Here is a 20519-nt window from a genome sequence, read left to right as displayed (position 1 = left end):
TAAGAAACAAAAACCTTTTTCTGAAGTTATGAAAGATGTGCTTTACACATTTCTTGTCTAATTCCAAGGGAGTATAATACTATCAGCGATTGCCAATGAGCCACAATTACTGACCAAGGTCATTTGTGGCCCATGGACACCAAACACTGCTTTTTTACTTTTTGTTTTGTCTTTCTTTACAGAGATAGAGGATGGTAGTGTTGATTTGTTACCTGTTTACTTATCTCATGTTACAGATTATTGAATCTTTACAGTTTATGGCTCTTGCTTGATTTGGCGAGAAAACAGAGATGACACGGAGGGAGTTTGTGAGGTGAACGAGGTAGGATTAGTACTAAAGTTTCTGCCAAGTACTGGAGAGTAACTCCCAGTAGTGAGCTGCCTTGACTAGCCCACCAGCCAGGCGTGCCTATGCCACAGCCACCAGACACAGGTGGATGGGGCTTTGGGGCCTTTCCTGACAATGGACAAGAATAAGGTTTTAGCAAGGGCAAAGAAAAAACGATAAAATATTCCAATGACAAGTGAAGATTCATAAACATCCCCTTAAAATCCTCGATGTGCTCCCCAAATCTTTTAATTTGGAGAGGGAAACAGGTCGCCAGCCCCGGAGTTGGCACCGCGGGGCGGAGGCCCTGGCCTCTGTCCGCGCACGGTCGGGGCTGCGGGGACCAGAAGATGCTGCAGCGCCGTAGGCGCGGACTGGCGGAGAAAAGGCCACGAGCGACAGCGCTGGGAGGTACCGCCCGCCGGCGGGGGAATCCCAGGTTAGGGCGCGCGAAGACTCCGCCGCCCCGCCCACCGTGGGCGCGTCCGCTCTCGGCTGCCGCGCCGCGCTGCCATTGGTGCCCGGCGGTGACACGCCGGAGCGGGCCGGGGCCCCGGGCGGGCGGCGCGAGGGCGGGGGCCGGGCGCGCGGCTGATGAAACCGGCGCCGGATCCCGCCCGCCTGGCGCCCCATTCACTCCGCGCGGGCAGGTGTGAGCTGCGGATCCAGCCGGGCAGGCGGGGCACGCGGGCAGCCGGCACTCCTGACCTCCGCTCCGCTCCGCTCCGGGCCGAGCGTCCGCCAGTCCGTGCGTCCGTCCGTCCGTCCACCCGCAGTCCTGCCCGCATCCCGCCGCCCACCGCCGCCCGCTCGGTGAGTGTCCTCTGCCCCCAGCGCCGGGACAGCTCCCCGGGCCCGAGTCACCTTGGAGGGGCCTCGGCGCCACGCGGGGTCGCGCGAGGAAGAAGCGGGGGCCAGGAGGGTCCGCGCGGGGGGCGTTGGCATCCTCCCGGGAGGGCGAGGGCAGGGCGGGAGCGGGATGTGCGTGCGGGGCCGGTGCCCATGCGGCTGTCGCCTCCACGGAGTCCATTTTGGTTCCCTGAAGGCGCGGCGTGGTGCATGATGCAACACCGGCGGAGTAAGCAGGGGGGACCTGGCGCCTCCGTGATGCCCAGCCGCGCGCCTGCCCAGGGACCCGGTCGCCGGGGCGCTCGCGGTGTCCTGTGTGGCCCGGGGCGCGCAGCGGACGCGGGGGCCGGCCCAGGAGGTATCCGGAGCCCGCCGGCCGCGAGGGAGACCTTCCCTTACATGGCGCGGTGCGGAGCACCCCGCCCCGCCACGAGGTCCTGGGATGTGTCATCAGCCGCGGGTGGGAACCCCTCCCGGACGCTGGGAGGGTGGTCCCGCGGCAGGTGGCCGGCCTGGGGACCGTGCTGCACACCCCCGGCTTGGTGGTCGCGGCGCCTCCTGCCTCTCCTCCCCTCACCGTAGACCCGGAGACCCGCCCTGTCCCCGACCCCTTATCCAGGTTCCCCAGGGTTACTTTGAGGAAGTCACCTCAAGGTGGGCCTTCTTGTGACCCGATCTGGCCTGAGAATACACGGCTCTTCAGACCCTCCAGATGGTTTGGAGTAGGAGGAAGTTCTTCCGGCTTCATAAAGACGACCTATTCTCAGCGTGTTCCTCTCTGCATAGTAAAACTTCCCGGGCACTGGCAGGTCACCGAGCCCTGCGTGTGCACAGAGTAGCAGCTGCACCATAGTACCACCTTGGCCTGCTGGGCGAGCCTCTGCCCCTCTGCACGGGGTGTGGGAACCTAGCGGGAGTTGTGTTTGACTTGTGTGAATTGGATAGCCAGACATGTGCCTTCAGGAAGAAAAAACTACACTTCCCAACACCCACAGTCATGCTCTCTGGTGCTAGGTTTTCTCCCAGAGGACAGGGTTGGGATTTCAATCCCAGATATATTTCCCTAAAATAAATGTGCTCTTTAAGTAAAAATTCACTAGGACTGTGTACATTGCCTTCTGGTTGAATGTTCTATTTGTAATTCAAATTATAATTTAGTTGGGATTTTATCTTAACATTGCTTGCCCTTTATGTGTGGTTCAGATAAATGGAAAACATGATACATTTATTCCCTTGATGTTTTTAGTTGGTCGTAATGGAAATTATCATTATTTTCATGTGAACACACCCACCATTCTGTCATTAAAACAAAATGTCTTATTTAAGTTACACGATCAGAAAAGAAATTTAGGGGAAAGGTCAACAATGGATTAAAATTCTTTTTAAAGGTTTGGCATATTGAGATGTTCAGTGATTATAAAGGTAAAGTTCAAAAGGTGTCAAAGAAGTTTTGAGTAAACAAACAGGACAGGGCTTAATAAGTAGAAGTTAGAAAAGTACTCAGTTGGCTATATGTGAATCTTAGATCCACGTGGCTGTTTTTATGCATATGATTATTGACTTTAGGTGAGAACAAGTCATGAAAGATAAGATCCTTGGCCTCAGGCAGTTTGAATTCTAAGATATATGTGTTTATTCCATTTTGCAGAAGATCTTATTCTTTGATGAAATTAGCACATGGTTATTGGGTATTCTAGTTTCTTTAGAGTCCAGTAAATTTAGGTAACTGTTGGAGGGTCCAGCATGTCCAATGAAATGAATCCTTTCTCATCACTAACCGTGTGTTTGAAGGTATTGCTTATTAATGCCAGGAAGGAATCTGAATAGGAAGTCCTTGTTATTGAGGGAAATGTTTCCTCTCACTCCACTCTGGGAATACTTGGACCTCTCATCTTGCCCAGAGGCATCTCCTGAGATATCCATCATTTCACTTCGTCCTTAGTCCTTACTCCAAGCAGGACCTACAGGTGAGACTCTAGCCTTCTCTGTATGATTGGCCCCTTCAGGCCTGGGTAAGTGTGTGTGTGTGTGTGTGTGTGTGTGTGTGTGTGTGTGACTGTTGCTAGGGATCAAACCCAGAACCTCTCCCAAGCCAAGTGTACTCTCTACCACAGAGCTGCATTCCCAGACCCTGGTCTGGGTAAATTTTAAAGGTATACCTAGCCAGATGGGCCAGGACTCCCATTTGAAGAGTGAGAGAGGTCAAGTGTTAAGTCCAAGCATGGTGGAATCACTGTATTTAAGGAGATGGGAAGACTAGAAAATGAGTGGTTGGGTGGAAGAAAGACTTGAAAAGACACAAATGATATTTTTAGAAACTTCCATTGCCAAGGGACAGGCCTGGACTAGTTGGGACCTTTGGGGGTCCTTCCAAGGTGCATGACTGTGTTGCAGTCACCTGTTCCAGGGTGATATCCTCCTTCCTGTTCACCTCACACCAAAACTAGGAGCTCTTCTGTCTCCTCTGTTACCTGTCACCTCCTTTTAGCTCCCTTGCCCCTCCAGTGGGCAGCTTGCTGTTGGACTTTCCTGGTAGGATAGGGACCTTCTGACCTTGGGTCAGCGGCATGGAATCCCAGGTCAAGTGTCCATCTGTCCCAGGTTTTAGTTCTCCTCCAGTGAGGGAATAGAGTAGAAACATCTTTGTGGCGGGTTTTCAGCCTCATGGTAAACTTGAACTGCTTCTCTTTTCTGTTCCTCTATAATCTGTACCACTCCCTGCCCCCGGCCCCCTGTGCCCACAGCAGCCTGGAAAATAATTGCCTCTGCACTTGTTTGGAGAGAGTCATAATTTGTCAAGGGAGGTTCAGTGCATTTGCTCCTGGAGTGAATGCCAGAAGGATGGGCACAAATGGGGGAAACCATTTGGTGGACTGCTAACTATGTCCGTTTCTCTCCCAAGGCATTGGTTCATTGCAGCACTAGCAGATTGGGGGACGCTGTTTCCTTGATCCACTGGTCAGGAGTTTGTCCTCCCAGCAACATGGGCTGCCAGAAAGATGTTTCTGAGTGTTGGAAGGTTCACCTCTACTGCCACACCCAGTCGCTTGCATTGGGCTTTTCCTCTCCGCTTATTATCGTGGACGGTGGGGACCTGCAGATGGTACCTCGGAGGATCACACTATGCAAACCAAGTACAAGCTGTGACTGAGGGACGAGGCGTCCACCCTTTCCAGCTCAGTGCAGGCTCAGATGCTGCTGCTCTGAGCAGCCCGGAGGAGGTGGCATTGAGGCTGGGGAGTGCTGCTTTTGACTTCTGGACTTGTGACTTTGCCTCTCTCTCCCCGTGCAGACCCTGGAAAGTCATTTAGACTTTCTGAAACTTTCCAACTTGTAGGCTTCCCAGCCTCCCCAGAGAGAAGCTGGATAGCTTGAAGTCCATTCTGTTCTTTGACAAGGGTGCCAAATCAATGCAATTAGAGTTCTTTTTTTTGAAATCAGCTCAGTTTCCAGCTCTATTTCCAGTTCTGGTAATAGTGACCAGAAACCAAGTATGGGTTTATATAGGGGTGGGAGAAAAAGTGTCCCTTCTCTTAGTAGCGCCGGCTGTTTCTCCACTGTCTCTCTCTCTTCAGGATGTGTTGGCATTTCCCCTCCCTTTTCTGGGGACACGGAGGGCCTAGGCAGACTCACTTGCTTGCCTTTCTGCATTCCTTCTGCAATGCTTTCTTCAGGATGTTCAGTCAGATAGTTCCTGACCGGAAGGACAATCAGACATTTTCCCACATGTTCAATAGTAGGTCCTAGTTCTGTGTCATAGAGAGCCTCTAGCAGTGGTGACTCTGGGAGTGGCCTCTGTTGATATGGCCAACCTGAGCTTATGGCCCCACTCACTCAAACTGTGGGGTCAAAGGAGATGCTGCGACCCCTCCCAAAGAAAGGACCAAATCACAGAGTGGGCCCCACTTATAGGGATGCCTTTTCTAAAGTATTTCCAGTAGCCACATGTAAATCTTTTCCCATGCTGCTTGCATAATAATTGGTTTTAATTGGTTTTAATGTTTTTTTTTTTTTAATTTTTGGGAAAGGCATCTCTCAATTACTGAGGCTGGTCTCCAACTCATGGGCTCAGCTTCCTGGCTAACTGGGGGGAAAAATGCCATTATACGTGACTTTTAGTGCTTACCTTTCAGGATGGAGAGGATTAAAATGAGATAATTGATGTTACACACTTACAGCATCTGGTACCCAGTATTTAATACAAATATTAACAATTATACTGAAAGGAAAGCTCAATTCTTTGATTTAGGTGTGGAAGAAAAATATTTTTTAAAATAACTTTAAGTTTGCTTTCCCATTTGCCATGCATTAAAATGTAGTCCCCTTTCCTTGGAATTGTGTCCAAATTAGAGGGTGTTGGGGGTCATCCGCTGACAAGTTCCCCGTCCCACCTGGTCCTAGGTGGTCCTGGAGGCACCTGGAGGGAAGGATGACAGCCCTGGGTGTTTGGCCCTTATTGCCCGGATGTGCCCTGAAGCTATCACTGTGAGATCCAGGTGCCACCTTGGGGTCCACAGACTTGGGCTTGGCCATGCTGAGCACCTCTGGGAAGCCCCTTTTTTAGTGTCTGCTGTGTGTGTGTGTGTGTTTAGCAGGGGATGTGTGTTTAGTGGGTGTGGGTACAGTGGCAACTCTCCTTATAGTCATCTTGATTCCCCATATTGAGCCCAAATCACCCAGAAGTTCTTGGATTTGAGAAAAGCCAAGCCCAAAACTCAGGGCCATCTGTTTTCATCCCTTCTTTGGGGTGGTAATATCCCTATTGGGGTAAGAGTGGTGGGCTCATCCCTGGGGGGGGGGTCAGAAGAGGGAGGGAATCACACGTTGCTATTTCATCAAGCTGTTGTGACTGCTGTCATCCTTCCTATGAAGTGACTTGAATTGATCTGTTAAGGTTCGCTTGGAAATGTCCTCTTGCTCTTTCTCCTGCCTGCCAAGTACCATCTACCAGTTTTACACCAAATAGGAAGGAAGGTGCGGATAGACGAGGTCAGTTATCCCCAGTGCATGTTTAGTGCTCTCTGAGTACTTGGCACTTGATATATTTTCTTCCAGTCCTCACAACTGCCTGGCAAGACTGGTCCAGCTGTTTTGACTGATGGGGAAATGGAGGTTCCTCCCCGCCCCTCTGGCACACAGAGAGGTAATAAGGGCAGAGGTAGGATTTGAACCCAAGCATCCTGGCACCACAGTAGCCCTCACATGTGCCATGGGACTGTGAAGCCAGCCCTGCCTGGGCTCCAGCCTCTCCCGGGACCTGCTTAGCATGCCAGGAGCCTGCTGAGATGGCAGCCCACACCTCTGACTGCTCCCCTTCGTTTCTTGGTGCGTCGTGGTGGTGCTTGCGGGGCCTCTCCACCACTGGCCAGCACCCTGCCGTCCCTCTCCTGGCCCTGATTTCTCTCTGCCATCTCTGAATGCAGATCTTCCCTGCACAGCTGGAGCCCCGGGGGCTCCTGGGGCAGCTGCGCTGGCAGGTGGCCAGACTCAGAAGCCAGCATGTGTGGCAGAGGCCTGGCTGCATTCTTTCTAGGTCAGTAGTTTGGCATTCACGTCACCAGCCTCTGGCTGGACACAGCGCTTCCTGCCCCAAACCACAGGGGTGCCCTGTGTGACTTATCCCCATCCGGTCATCCCTGAGCTCCACCTCCATGTCCCTGCAGGGAGAGCTCATCACAGGGGGTCTTGTGGGAACCAGAAACTGTTTATACTCCATTCTTCTGGGGCCAGTGGCAGCTGTAATCCTGCCTCCATCTTTCTGATTTCTCCCATGTGGTGACGTGGGGAAGTGTCCCCTTCCTTAGAAGACACCTCCTTGACACCCTTGGAAAGCCTGGAGCAGGAGCTGTCTGACCTCAGGAGTGCTTTCCAGGGACTCAGAGCTTTTTAGATGTCAGAGGAACCTCCCACCCTCCCTTGGGATGAGACCAGGTCCAGGAAGACAGGAGCTTTGGGTGCAGGCCTTAGGGACTCTCAGAGAACTCCTGGAAAGGAGAATGGACAGGTATGTAGTAAAACTCTTTTCCACCCCTTTCCATCTTTCTTCTTTCTTCCTCTTGGCTTTCAGCTTTTTTGGGATAACGTTTTGAATTCAAGGAAAAGCTTCCAGAGTACAAGGAGCCCGTGTGCCCTTTTCCTCCAGTTCACCAGTTCCATTTTGCCCCTTCTGCTTTTTTTCCCCCACATGCACGCACACAAGTGCACACGTGCATGTCCCTTTATTTGCCCCTCCGTACTTCATCATGTGTTTCCTAAGAACAAGGATGGCCTCTTCTGTAACCACAGTGTGATATCTTCACTTTCTGCCCCCTTTCTCAGGGCTGGTGATGGAACGGTGGAACCCAGGGCCTTGTGCAAGCTGGGCAAACACTGTACCACCGAGCCGCACCTGCATGACGGTCTATCAAAATCAGGAAATTTAACGTTATTACAGCCATGTTATCAAATCCACAACCCTTGTTCACCTTTGAGTTGTCCACACAGTGTTCTTTACAGCTTGGGGAGTTGCCGCTCAAAGGAACTCCAGTCGTATTCTACCTTGTGCTAATTTTCCACCTCACAAGTCTAATTTTTAAGGGCTCTCACTTTAAGAAAAAGTTTTTGAAGTTTTCTAAGCTTACTATGAAGAAGTTGGAGCCTAGTACAGTGAAAGGAAAAAATTAAAAATTAGAAGTCCACGATTGCTGCCCAAAGCCTTGGCACTTGGCCAGGTGAAGGGATTGTGAGAATGGTGGTTGAAGCTCCTGGTCACCTGACCCTGCAGACCTGTAGTCCCCACTCCTGGCAGGAGCCCCTCCGTTGAGTCCTCAGGCTGTCTTTCATGCCCCTGCCCACTCTGGGCGGTTGCCCACCTGAGCAGGCTGACAACCACCCTCAGTAGCACTTCCCTGGTGTGTACGCACATGTACCAGGGGTGGGGAAGGGCGGAGATCATTATCACATACCCGGGACTTGTTTGAGACTTGAAATTTTGCAGGTCCTCTCTTGTCTGCTCTGTACCCCTTGCTCCGTCGACTTGGCAGAGGTTAGGATGCACACCGGGCCTGACTGAGGGCCCCGGCATTGGCCCCTGGTGGCTGTTGCATATAGTTGCGGACTTGCCCCTGGGTGAACCTCTTGGTTCCAAGAGGCACTGGAGAAGTAAAAGGCAAAATTCTAGATTGTGTAGTTTTCTTTGTTAATGACTGTGCTCCTCAATCTCAGACCTCCCTAGGCAAAGTTTTAAAACTGTGCAGTGGAGTCGGGGTCTTCTGTTTCATCATTTTATCCCCTCTGCCATCGCCGTCAGCACTGAGAGTGGCTCCCTTTTCCTGGCCTGGAATGGGTCCTTCTATGGGAGTCTGGTTTCTGGAATGATTTTGTTTGAGACTACTATTTCAATGTGCACAACTCTTTATTGTTTGTACCTCAGTTTCCCCAAGCTATAAATCTACATTGTATGTGAGAAGGGGCCTCTGAAGGTCATGATCAAAAGCCTCAAGTGTTTTTCCATGTGTTTGTTTGTTCTTCTCCTGCTCCAGACCCTCTCCTTGAAGAAGCTGGCCTTGACAGTGACTCCGGTGGGCAGCCGCCCAGAGTCCATGCACCCTGCTGAGCCCAGTAACTCCTAACCTGGCTGGGCCAGCACCAAGGGTTGCTCTTCAAAGAAGCCCTTTGAAGTGCAAACATTTCCTTTCCTGAAAAGAAGGGAAATTGAAATGAAAACGTATTGTTCTGTGCAGACAATGTTCTCTTCGATCAAAGAGGGAGTGGGGCTTATAAAGGCAGATTCACAAATTAGCCCTTGACGTGGGAAATGTGGCAAAACCCATGAGTATCCATCACTGTGGAGGAGTGCAGTTGGGTCTCTGAGATTGGTAAGATTGCGTTTTTCCTTTTTCCTTATGATCTTAAATCAAATTCTAACGTATTTCATTTAAAGCTGTCTCGTGTTTTTTTGGAAATGACTTTAGGTGAGTTATTAGAATATTGCGTAGCCAATAAAAATGGAACAAAGAACATTTGATCTTAATGGGGAAAATTTTAATGTCGAAAGTGAAAAAACCTGATTGTAATTTTCCATGTTCACCATTATCTTAATGAGATCTGTATATTTGCACAGAAAGAAAATATGGTCAACACTGAACTTTGGGAGTTGGGAGCCTAGCTCAGTGGTAAGAGAGGACACTTAACATTTAGATTAAGTGTCAATCGATCCCCAGCATCCCTTACTCCACAAAAGTCTTTGTTTTGTTTACTGCTGTGTTTTTAGCACCCATAAATAGTGCTCAACAAATATTTATTGAGGTAATATTTGTATAGTTGGTACCATTGTATATTTTAAAGGAAAAATGACTGAGGTAAATAGTAACTTTTAGTGGGTCGATAGGACAATAAATTATTTTAAGTTTCTATTATAATTCTGTCCTCACATCTCAGTTTGGGGTTTATTTTGTTCTTTGGTATAAGTATGTACCATATTTTGTACTTCAGTACAAATCATATGGTGAATTGGTGACTTTATCATTTCAGTTTGGACTAGTCCAGCCCCGTTGCGATCTGAGTATTAGGATATTACATTTTTCCTAGGTTGGTTATCAGACACCTTCACAGATGGGGTAAAATTAGAGTTTCCTCTTAATTTACCCTGTAGTTAACCACCATTGGGCTAGCCTGTCCCATCCTGTTGTTGAGAATTTTTGCCTGATTTGCCTAGGATATTTTTTTATCTTTGAGCATCAAAGACTACCAAGATACACTGGCTGTATGTCATCCTGATTTCTAAATTTATAATGTTTTCTGAAAATACAGCTTCTTATTTCTGCGTATAGTATAGATGAGCCCTGGAAATGTCCCTCATTCAGGGAAGGTGGCATGAGGCTGTCACCCGTCTTTCTGGTGAGATTGTTTCATTCCTCCTGCAGAAGGATTCAGGCATGTGGGATTCAAGGCCCTACCAGTGCTTTCCCAGCTGTCAGCACAAGGTTCTAGAAGCCTTTCTGTGGGATGTTTGAAATGTGACTTCTGCTACCCACACACTTGTGTTCCCAAGGACAGAGACTTGGACGACAATCTACAATAAGAACTAAATTCACATTGCGATCAAGTACACACACAGTGACACACATATTCATAAAAGATTGGAAGTTTCCATGAAACAGCACCCGCCCACCCATTCTTCCTACCTATGGTGCACTCTGATAATTTTATTTTGTTTTAATTTTTACAGTCTTGGAGATGGAACCCAGAGCCTCACATGTGCTAGGCAAGAGCTCTGCCACTTTACTATACCCCTCAAACTCTTGATAATTTTTATTCTTTTCTATTTCACTAAAAACTTTAAAAAAGAGGGGTGCTTCTAGTGGCAACTTCCATTTTGCAAAACACTGCCCGCTTGGATGCACCAAGCCTGCAACTTCTACTAGTGGTGTTCTGGATCTCTGGTCCATGGCTGGCACTGAGGAAGTAGAAGTGATTCTCTATCTAGACCCTTCTGGAAGGAGAAAATAGTGCAGTAGAGACTTCTTTGGTGATGAGAGTTTCTGTCTGACTGGACATTATTCCCTGTGATGATTCCTAACAGGTGAGCAGGATTACAGGGCACCCGTGAATTTCCCAGCTTGCTTTGAGTGTGCAAACTGAGTTAACTCTGGCATCAGCTCTGTTTCAGAGGTGGTCTGGTCAAGGTGTGTGTGTGTGTGTGTGTGTGTGTGTGTTTCTCCAGAAATAATGGGCCTTACATTATTAATTTCAGTACTTTGAATTTCCTTGAGTTTATTTTTTTCAACGTGATTTGAGGAAGAACATGCCTGAAAAGTTAGCCTTCTCTTCAGAGTTAAGGATTTGTGAGTAGAAGAGGAAAAAGATGCTTTTATAGAAAAGTTAATTTTTGGATTGTCCAATCTATTGGATTAAAGTTGAACAGAGTATTGCAAATATAATATTAGCAATGACAATTTTATTATTAAATAGTACTTGGAAAGTAAAATGGATTGTTACTTAAGAAGCATTTGAATTTTATTTTGGCTTAGCAAATTAATATTCTTAAATAACAAAGCCCATGTATACTATTCTTAAAACAATTGTAAATCAAGGGAGTTGATTCCACTGAATAAGAGCATAGTGATATAACAGAACTAGCACAAAATAAATTGCCCTAGTTTATTAAAACAATGTACAAATATCCTTGTTCCTTGTGAACCTCTTTTATTTACTACACTCAATAAAAATAAATTTGCTGTAAGAATTCAGAGTGCTTAATTTACAGTCTTTTAAAAAATGCATGTATAAGTTATAAATATTACCACCGTTTTTTTTTTTTGAGACAGAACCTCATAAATTCAGTTTTATGCTATTACATGTGTATCAGTATTATTTGAAATAAGTGATAATCTTTTACTGCAGTTGGGTGACACTTCTCTCACAAATCTGTAATGCCAAATTATTAACAACCATTTTGGTTTTTAAAAAACACTTGTTAGAAGACTTTTCTTTTTCAGTTTCAGGGCCATCTTGGGCGATATTAAGAAATTTCATTAATTCTTTGAGTAATTGTCTTGGACTGGGAGAATGTTCATCTTACTGGTCTTAGAGTTTGATGCAATCAGAATTTAGAAAGTTGTCAAAACTAATTTGCAGCAGGAATCAGGCCTAATCACTGAATACCTGTGAGTTTTTGGTCTGGTGAATGCAACTATGTGTCTTGGGCGATTTTGAGTTGGGGCAGTGCCCAGTGGAGAATAACAGTCAACATGAATTGGAGTCACTTTCCTGTTCCATCTGGCTGCCCCTTAACTGTCCTGATAGAGCCTCTGCAAGGGAGATCTGGCTGTGCCACTGTACACGCTTTTGTGTTGGTGGGAGAGTTGGGGCCTCTCAGGGGCTTCTGGCTCTAACCCCCAGAGCTGTCTCTTTCTGGGGAGGTGTCCAGGTATGCAAAGGAAGGAGTATCATTTTGCTCTGGGAGGCAGAGACAGAGGGAGAGAATGGGACCCTCAACCCTGATGCTTTGTGGGAGCAAGCAGTGCTGCCCCAAGTCCAGATGAATAGACTCGAACATTTTAGGTCTTGTCCCTTCTCCTAGAATTGCTCTTGCTACTAGACTTCCTTGAACTGGCAGAACTTTGTGCCCGTGTTATATGGAGTGTCAGCATGGTGCAGGCTCCCTTGCCTATGCCATGTGGCCCCAGGGCCATATTCCTGCTAGCTCTAGGCTTCATGAAAGGGTGCTCTCAAAGATGCAAGGTGTACATTAATAAAAGCAAAAATCTAAACCTAGGGTGAGACTAACCGTAGTGTATTGCTTCTGGAAGTGTAGCACACGAAACAGGAAGCGTTTCTGTTGTAGTTGTGCATATTGGTGAATTTTGTGATGTGCCTCTTCATTATTTCTATCATTCCTTCGTCACTATCTGAAGGCCATGTAGGTAGCTAGGTGTATAGGGACTGGACAGATATGCCAATGCACAGCAAGAAGGATAGAAGGAAGGACTACATCTCCTTAAGCATTTAAGTTAAGTACTTTGCATAATATGACAGGGCCTTTACTATCTTAAAGTGCAACTCTGGGTGTGTTTAAGCTGTTTAGACCAGGGTTACGTATAAATCCTCCCCTGGGGATCTTGCTGAAACTCGGATTCTGATTCAGGAGGCCCAGGTGGGTTCTGAGAGATCGCATTTCTAACTCCAGTATCACCTGGAGTGGCAAGCCCCTAGAAAAGGCTGGAGCCTGTAGTCATCCAGGAAGACCACGGGTGGAAAGACCTCAGGCCACATCTGTCTTCATGTCTTCTGTACCCGGAGCAGCGACTGGTACAGAGTGACATTCAAAAAGTGCTCTTTCAACTGAACTGAAGAAATTGCTGTCTGGTGCCCACTTATTTTGGTGCCTTTGGAGGGGCATGGTGGCCCATTCATAGTCTGTGCCTTCATTTCTGACCAGCCTGCTTATCTGTCTACAACAGATAGGAAGTGATAAGTTTCACTGTGGAGGTGGGGCTGCTGACAGTGGTGAGAACTGATAGCTGAGTGCCTGACAGCAAGGAAGAGTATAGAACGCTGCAGAAAGAGACACCCGGACTCACTAGCCACTATGGCGGGGAAAACTGAGCTGAAGGACCAGTAGCTCTGTTCCCTTCAGGAAGTCCCTGTTGTGTGACCAGCAGCAACTCTGGACCTTTGTTTCCCTATTTGAAAATAGAGAGTTTGGTTTCCCACATTGTAGGCCGTGTTGAGGATCAAAGCTTGGGGCTGTCACCAGGCTGAATACATGGGGACCCCATTAGGATTGGTGTCTGCAGGGTTAACCTTCAGCCTTCAGGAACGTTTCTGCCAGATGAAAAATCCCATTCCTGAGGTTGCACATAAATGTGTCTTTGCTCAGCTGGTAAAAGAGTAGGTGTCAATTAACATGCAAAGTGATTTTTCCAGAAGACTGAGGGGTGGTGAAATGAGCTAAGGAGAGGTTGCTACATGTTCCCTCTTAGTCAGGAAATTCTTCATGGAAGAGGCAAGTGTCAGGAACTTTCTAATTAAGGATGCGGGTGAGGGGAAGGTGAACCTGGCGTGGCGAGGGCCTGTGGGGGGCGCCATGGTGCTGACAGAGCTGGCATGGGTTGCCAGGTTTCAGGACTCCTGCTCAGGAGACCTGAAACTAGGGTGCCACCTGGAAGAACTGGTGCACATTTGGGTGTCTGCCCTTGTGGGTAAGCCTCCTTGCAGTTTGCTTATGCTTGGTTCTTAAGAAATCTCAGGAAGGGATGCCAATGGAAAAGGGGTGCCAGGGCATAGTTCCCAGCCTCCTCTACCTCCACGGAGGTGCTGGCTTCTGTCAGGGGGAGAGATTTGTCTTGAAATACTCATAACTACACCTTGGCTGTGTTAGCCTGTCACTGAGTTCAAAGCTCTCTGGCCGGCACATGAGTTGGCATAGAGAAAGTTAAAGGGTGAAGCAGAACAGTTTCTTAAAGGGCCTTGACATGGCCCTAAGCTTCCCAAGTGTTCTACTGCACACGCCTATGGAAACGCCTAGAAGTTCCCTTAAATTTCTTACTCTAAGTGGTTTTCTTGTACCTTCTCACAGGAAAGTGAGGTGGGGGGTATGGGAATGGACTGTTAGGAAATGCAGGTATGTGACTTTTAGTTTTGCTGTATTGTTTAGTTCATTAATTCATATACTTATTAGAAAGCTTTTTGTTTGATAGGCTATAGAAATACCATTTAAAAAAAACTAAAATAAAAATAATTAAGAAAGACAGGAAACGCAAAAGAAATGTCATTTACATGTTTCTTCGAAATCTGAAACTTACAATCACTTCTATAAAATGTGAGCCAAGGGGCTGGGGATATAGCTTAGTTGGTAGAGTGCTTGCCTCGCATGTGCAAGGACCTGGGTTCAATTCCTAGCGCCACAAAAAAAAAAAAAAAAAAAAAAAAAAAAAAATGAACAACTGGAAGACTCTGCAGGTTGTGGGTATAGTGGGGTCGGGTGGAGGGACTTAGGACTTACTCTGTGCCCTTTGGCAACTTGTGAATTTTGCACCAGGCATGTGTTGACTTTATAAAAATCCCATCATGGCCTTGTTTGGGGGGAAAATCAGATTAGTTTTTATGGTACGTCTTGCAGGAATTTAGAGGTAGTTTATGATCACCTTTTTTACATCTTTCAGTCACTTAAAGGTGCATACTATTTATTCACCTCACCAGGCATTAAGATGGACTACAGATTGCATGGGTGGAAGTATGCAATTGGGCTCATGAACAGTCTCTCCGTTTTATAGCACTTGTCACCTTGCATGGGGAATTGGTCAGCTGAAGACTTGTGTCATGATTGTTCAGCAAAGCAGCCAGGGGAAGAAATTAAGACATGTTCAGAGGTGTGAAAAATGCTCATGGTTCACCAGACTCATGCTTCCTGGCAAAGAGCTTCTGCTGATCGGAATGATGAGTTTCCTCATTGCCACTGTGGAGTGAGGGGTCTTGGGCCCAGCGTTTCACATTCTGATCGCCCGCTAGTGAGTGCTTATCCGTTCAACAGCCAGCCATTTCCTGGTGTCAGGTCAAGCTGGACGGGCAGCAGAGTTCTGTTGTGCGGGGTGTCTCCTGGGGAGGGCTGGAATGTCAGGAGAGGCCATGAGAAGTTTCAGCCCCAAACTATCTCACCAGGGAGGAAGCCAACAGAGGTTATTTTTCAAAAGACTTATGAACCAGCCCTACACATCAAATACATACAGCCCTCATCAAAGGCAAAGGAAAGAAATCTCGCCTTTTTAACCCACCCTGCTCGGATTTAGGGTGAAGCATTCCAACAGCAGCCGCAGTCCAGCCCCACTGAAGCTCTGTAAGGAAAGTTCTAGCAAGACCTGCCTTCTGCCTGAAATGCTTTTGGAAAATACTTAATGGTGTGCTTGCTTCTGCGGCTCCCCCCCCCTCCTGAGCAACAGATTTTTCCCCAGCAGAATAAAGAAAGGATAATATGAAAAGATGAGAGAGGGGGTCCTGCCCGCTTCCAGGTACTGCAGGCAGAGGAAAGGGAAACAGTGCGGAAGGAAGTCTTGTGGGGCTGAGATCAAATACAGCTCCTCAGGGGCATGGAGCACTGGAGTATCTGGTTAGTAAAAGGTGTAAGTCGAGGATACCCATTGTGACCCAGCAGCTCTCTCTTCTGTCTAGGAAGAAACTGGTTGCAAGGACATTGCATCAGATTCGCCCTATAGCAGCCCCTGCAGCTGCTTCTTGGCCTTCCCTGGACTCCTGGGTAGACTCAGCTGGAGACCATGCAGGACACCTGGTGCTTTTCACTGGCCTCCCACATTTTACTCAAGGTCATTTAGATTTGCTGAGCAGGCCTGATCCAGCCATGACAGGGCATTGTTCACACTCGCAGATGTGTGTGTATAAAAACAACATGCCCTTGCACTGAGGAGCACGCACTGAGCTGTGCCCCCCGTTCAGTGAAGGTTTGCAGGAGGACAAAGGATGGCAAATAGATCTGGAGGGGAAAAAAAAATGAAAAAGCACCTCAGTTCAAGTTCAGATGTCTTCAATATCTGCTCTCTGGGCAGAAATCTGATAAGGATTGTGTTTCAGAAGAGAGGAAATGTCTAGTTTGCCAGTCCCAAAAGAAGCCTTGGCTTTTGTTTGGGGGTAGCAGAGCATTCCTAAGAGTTGGCTGGAAGATTTGAGATACCCCAAGGGTCAGAGATGAGTTGGCTGGAAGATTCGAGATACCCCAAGGGTCAGAGATGTGATCAGAGTTTCAAATGCCACAGGCCACAGCAAAATGAACCACACTTACCAGCCAGCTTCAGAAGTCAGTGTGTGTCCTTCGTCAGGTCTTGAAAATGTTTTAGAATAAATAAAAAGCAAATAAGACTTTCCGTGGCTTGAGCACACTGACCAAACCTAGAAAGTGTTGTGGGAAGGGGAGGCCTGGTCCTGAAGAACGTGGCTGCACAGCTCGCGGGCCCAGGAGTGTTTGGTGTTTATCAGGAATCTTTTGATAGTGCTATCATGGGACAAAGCTCTTTCGTGAACTTGTCCCAAGACAGGACGTTTGGCTGGAGTAGACTAAGTTTGGCTGGGATATTATTTCTTATGTTCTTGGCTCCCCTAACAGGTGTTTCAGAAAGGAGCAGGGGCAAACTTGATCCCCAAGACGCCATCCGAGTTGTCTTTTTGCATTCCATTGGGCATTGTAGAGAGAGTTGCACCCCAGAATGGACACTGCCCTCTTCATTTGACTTAGGAACCCCCTCTTGGAGCATCACCTGCCTTCTCTTCCCCGTGTTCTCCCTTACTTGAGATTTCACACAGCCCACTCCAGGGAACATTGCTGCCTTCTTCCTGTCACTGCTTCTGTCCCGAGCACCGTGCTTCCTCCGCTGCCCCACCACCCACTCCCTGCTTGGAGCTTTGGCTCCTCCAGTGGGGCCTGTGTAATCTGGCGCCCTGCTCGTGCTAAACCTGACCCTCTTGGGTCGGGGAGTTCACAGTCAGCTGGATTCCAGCCAGGCCACCAGCCCGAGTTGCTGAAAAGGCTGAGATGCCATCGGGAACAAAGGTGGTTGAAGAGAAGCTGGCTGCCTCGAGCTAATCTGACCATCAAGTTCATTCTACAGTTAGCACCTCAAACCACAGTTAAAGTCGACCATATTATGTATGGAATTTTATTTGAATTCTAGAATGGACCTTATGTTGTGCTCTGGATATAGTAGTTTGTAAAACTCACAGTAACACTAATTCAGGTAATTAAAGAGAACCCAGCAGTGGAGGTGACCTGCCACAGCAAGGATTCCTCTGACCTGGAACTACCTGAGTGGCAAGTGGAAGGACAGGGGTGGCGGTGCTCTGGCATGGACATGATGCAGGAACCAGCTCCCAGCCTTCCTCTGCCACTTTCTGGGGGTCTGGGAACCTAGGGAATGACTGGTCACTTCCCAGCATGGTCCTGCGCACTTAGAGATTGGGCAGTAGATCTTCCCTCCTTCTATTTCTCCTTCTTTATGGTGCTGGAGATGGTGCATCTGTTGTCCAGAAAGCCCACTGGGCTCTCTCCTACCAAGGCTTCTCCACAAACGAAGAGGCAAGTCCACTCTCCGGAACCTCCCCCTCCCTCCCTTCTCTGACTGTCCACAGTTCCACAAAGCTTAAGTTTGATTTGAAGTTGGTAACTGCTGGTGTGGTCTTTGGAGGGTTGGGAGAATTTTTGACCCCAAGAAGCAAGGGACTGACCCTAATGGTGGGACCGTGTCCGTTGCATTAGCTAGTTCTCTGCTGTTAGAAAATTGGTCATTTTTATCAGAGATGGTTGGGTGGTTCTTTCTGTCTGCAGAAGGCTTTGTATTTCATGATGACTGCCAGTCCCACAAGTTCCTGCCTGTCCCAGAGCAAGAGGAAGACTGAATGTTGATAATATTTGGTGGAAATGAATAAAAAAATTCATCTTCAGTTCTGAATAGGAAACTGATTGGCTGGTAGGTCCTTCCTTGGAAGTTGCAAGGCCCTAACAGATGACCACAGAGGCCACCATTGTCCCTCAAGCGAAGACAGAAATATGTCCCTTTGTGCCATGTTGAAAAAATTAGAACTAAGAACATAGACTACACTTGGGATATAAATTTTTGGAGCAGTGGCACAAAACACTTATGGACTAACTTGTACATAAACTCATTTTTAGCTTAATTCTTTTAGCTACATCATAAAACACCTAACAGCTTGGGGCTGGAAGCGTGATATTTGTTTTATGCCAAGCAATGTTTAATGGCATATCCACAAGCTAAACATACTGTCCTGTGGTCCAGGCTCTATTTGTTTGTAAATTCTAAATTTGGGCTGTTTGGCGGAATGGACTGTTGAAGTAGCAAAGCAAATAAAAGTTTCTTTTGAAAAATTAAAAATATATTTATCATAAGTTAGCAGTACACAGTATTATCTTTTAAAAATATATGTTGTCGTCATCTCTCTCGCTCTTTATGTTCTTTTTTTTTTTTTTTTTTTTTTTTGAGTTTATTGTTTTGATAAGGTGTCCCTGGGAATTCTTCCAGTGTAGATCAAGAGAAATTGGCACTGGTTGAATAATAATAAATAAGAAAATAAATAATAATAAATAAGAAAATTGCGGTGTTCTTAGATGTTTGTTTAGTTAAATGTTCCTGCTCCCCTTAGCTAAAGGACAGTTGCAACAGTTACACAAAAAGGGGCAGAGAAAAAAAAATGCATCCTGGGAGGGTGTGGCCTTGCTCCTCTGCTTTGTTTACGTGAACTTACCGTGTGCGCCCTCAGGTGGGGCGGCAGGTGTTTTACTCATTTGTTTGGTGTAGGGCCAGCGCAGGCACTTACGATTTGTACTGGAAGTTATCCTCAGCAGCCAGACTAGTTAAGGAGTAAAAAATATTAGGTGCATTGTGCAATGTCGAGATTTACTCTAGACCTTGTTTTCAGTTGTGAGTTTTTAAATTTCAAGGTAGGCCCTTTGAGAATGACAGCATCCATTCATTTATCCATTCCCACAGCAAACATCAGCTGGGTGCTTTCTAGGTGCTCACTCTGAGTTACCAAACTTCTTGCCAGGTGGTAGTTCCCTGAGATTCTGCAGATGCTGTGATAGCACAGCAGTTGACCTTGAGCCCCATTTCCTTATTGATTAAGTGAGAAGGTCAGGCTCTTTCTACCAGTTTTCATCCCTTGGACCATGTTAACGTTACTCAGAGTTACCCCTTTTTTTTAATTAGGGATCTAGGGATCTGTACTCCGTCCTCACCCCCTCTTGTGTCTCTGAGTTACTTCATACTGTTGGCCGTTCCTTTTCTACAGTCTTCCCTTTCCTGAGTCTGTCAAAGGCGACTTTCTATGGGCACAGCAGGTGAGAGGGCTTGTCACATAAGGCAGGTGTTGCTTAGGAGAGTGGTCTGCAGAGTGCCTTTCAGAGAGGCGATCTGGGACAGTCGGGCTCCCGGCCCAGACCATTTGCCCTGGTCCAGAATGAGTGACGGTGGAGGACCTGAGCTCTCAACACCAAGACATAGCAAATAAAAGAAGCGCAGTTAGATTTGGGTCTTAGGTTAGCAGTGAATTTTTTTTTTTTTTTTTTTTTTTTTTGAGTATAACGTCTTAATGCTGACATATCATTTGTTGGCATACCTGGGACATAATGATGATACATTTGGGACATACTGATATTTAGATTTAACGAATATATCTGATGTGATGGCTGCACACTAGGCTACCATCATCAGGGCGTGCCCTGCCTGGCTCTCGGCACACTTGGCAAGGTGAGCGTGCCCAGTTTAAGGGAAGCAGGTGGAGTTGAACACTCCCTGGCTTCATAGAAATCAACCTGCCTTTGAATTCTTCAGAATTGCTCATGTCGCGTTCGTTACTGTGTTACTTCCCTCTTCAGCTCCTGAAATGTGGTTGTTCCCTTGACCCTGTTGACAGCCTTCTTGGCCCCCAAGAAGCTGGTCCCGGCAGCACTTTCCTCTGGTGAGCCAGCATCTCTAGTCCTGGGTTTGGATTCTCACTCGCCCAGCTGCCTGGCAGGTATTTCCATCTGCTTTGCTGGACAATATGTTTTTTGATCCAAGGGGATTTTGACTCTATCTTAGGGACAGAAGTACTTTATCAGAAATATGTCCTCTTTGATGAATTTTCAATGAAAATCATTTACAAAGTGAACTTCAGTGTAAGGTTTTAGGTTTTTAGAGCACAGATATACCATTTAAAGTTTTCATTTTTTATGAAGTTTTTCTTACCAGGATTCATTATTTTCCAGTTATGTGTCTATGGAAGTTTCTTCTGCCCTTATCAGCCATTTGTCCATAGCAAATGACTCTGATGGATTTTAGCTTTTGCCACTGTTTTCTTT

The 20519-nt window shown here is 47.1% G+C and overlaps 1 protein-coding gene across 2 annotated transcripts in view; it reads left to right on the top strand.

Annotated features, from left to right (window-relative positions):
* Positions 1–868: 868 nt before the first annotated feature.
* Slc7a1 (solute carrier family 7 member 1) overlaps positions 869–20519 on the top strand; it is a 74716-nt gene continuing 55065 nt past the window's right edge. The window contains exon 1 of one of the 2 annotated variants that reach the window (XM_047553074.1): positions 869–1141. The gene's annotated coding sequence lies outside the window, so the exon portion shown is untranslated. Of the gene's footprint in view, positions 1142–9014; positions 9034–20519 lie in introns of those variants that run through there. The other variant, XM_047553075.1, reaches the window with a different exon arrangement.

Source organism: Sciurus carolinensis, chromosome 5 (assembly GCF_902686445.1).
Source record: "Sciurus carolinensis chromosome 5, mSciCar1.2, whole genome shotgun sequence".
Classification (NCBI taxonomy): Eukaryota; Metazoa; Chordata; class Mammalia; order Rodentia; family Sciuridae; genus Sciurus; species Sciurus carolinensis.
The sequence above is the reverse complement of the archived record's forward strand: the minus strand, read 5'-3'. Positions and strand labels throughout refer to the sequence as shown.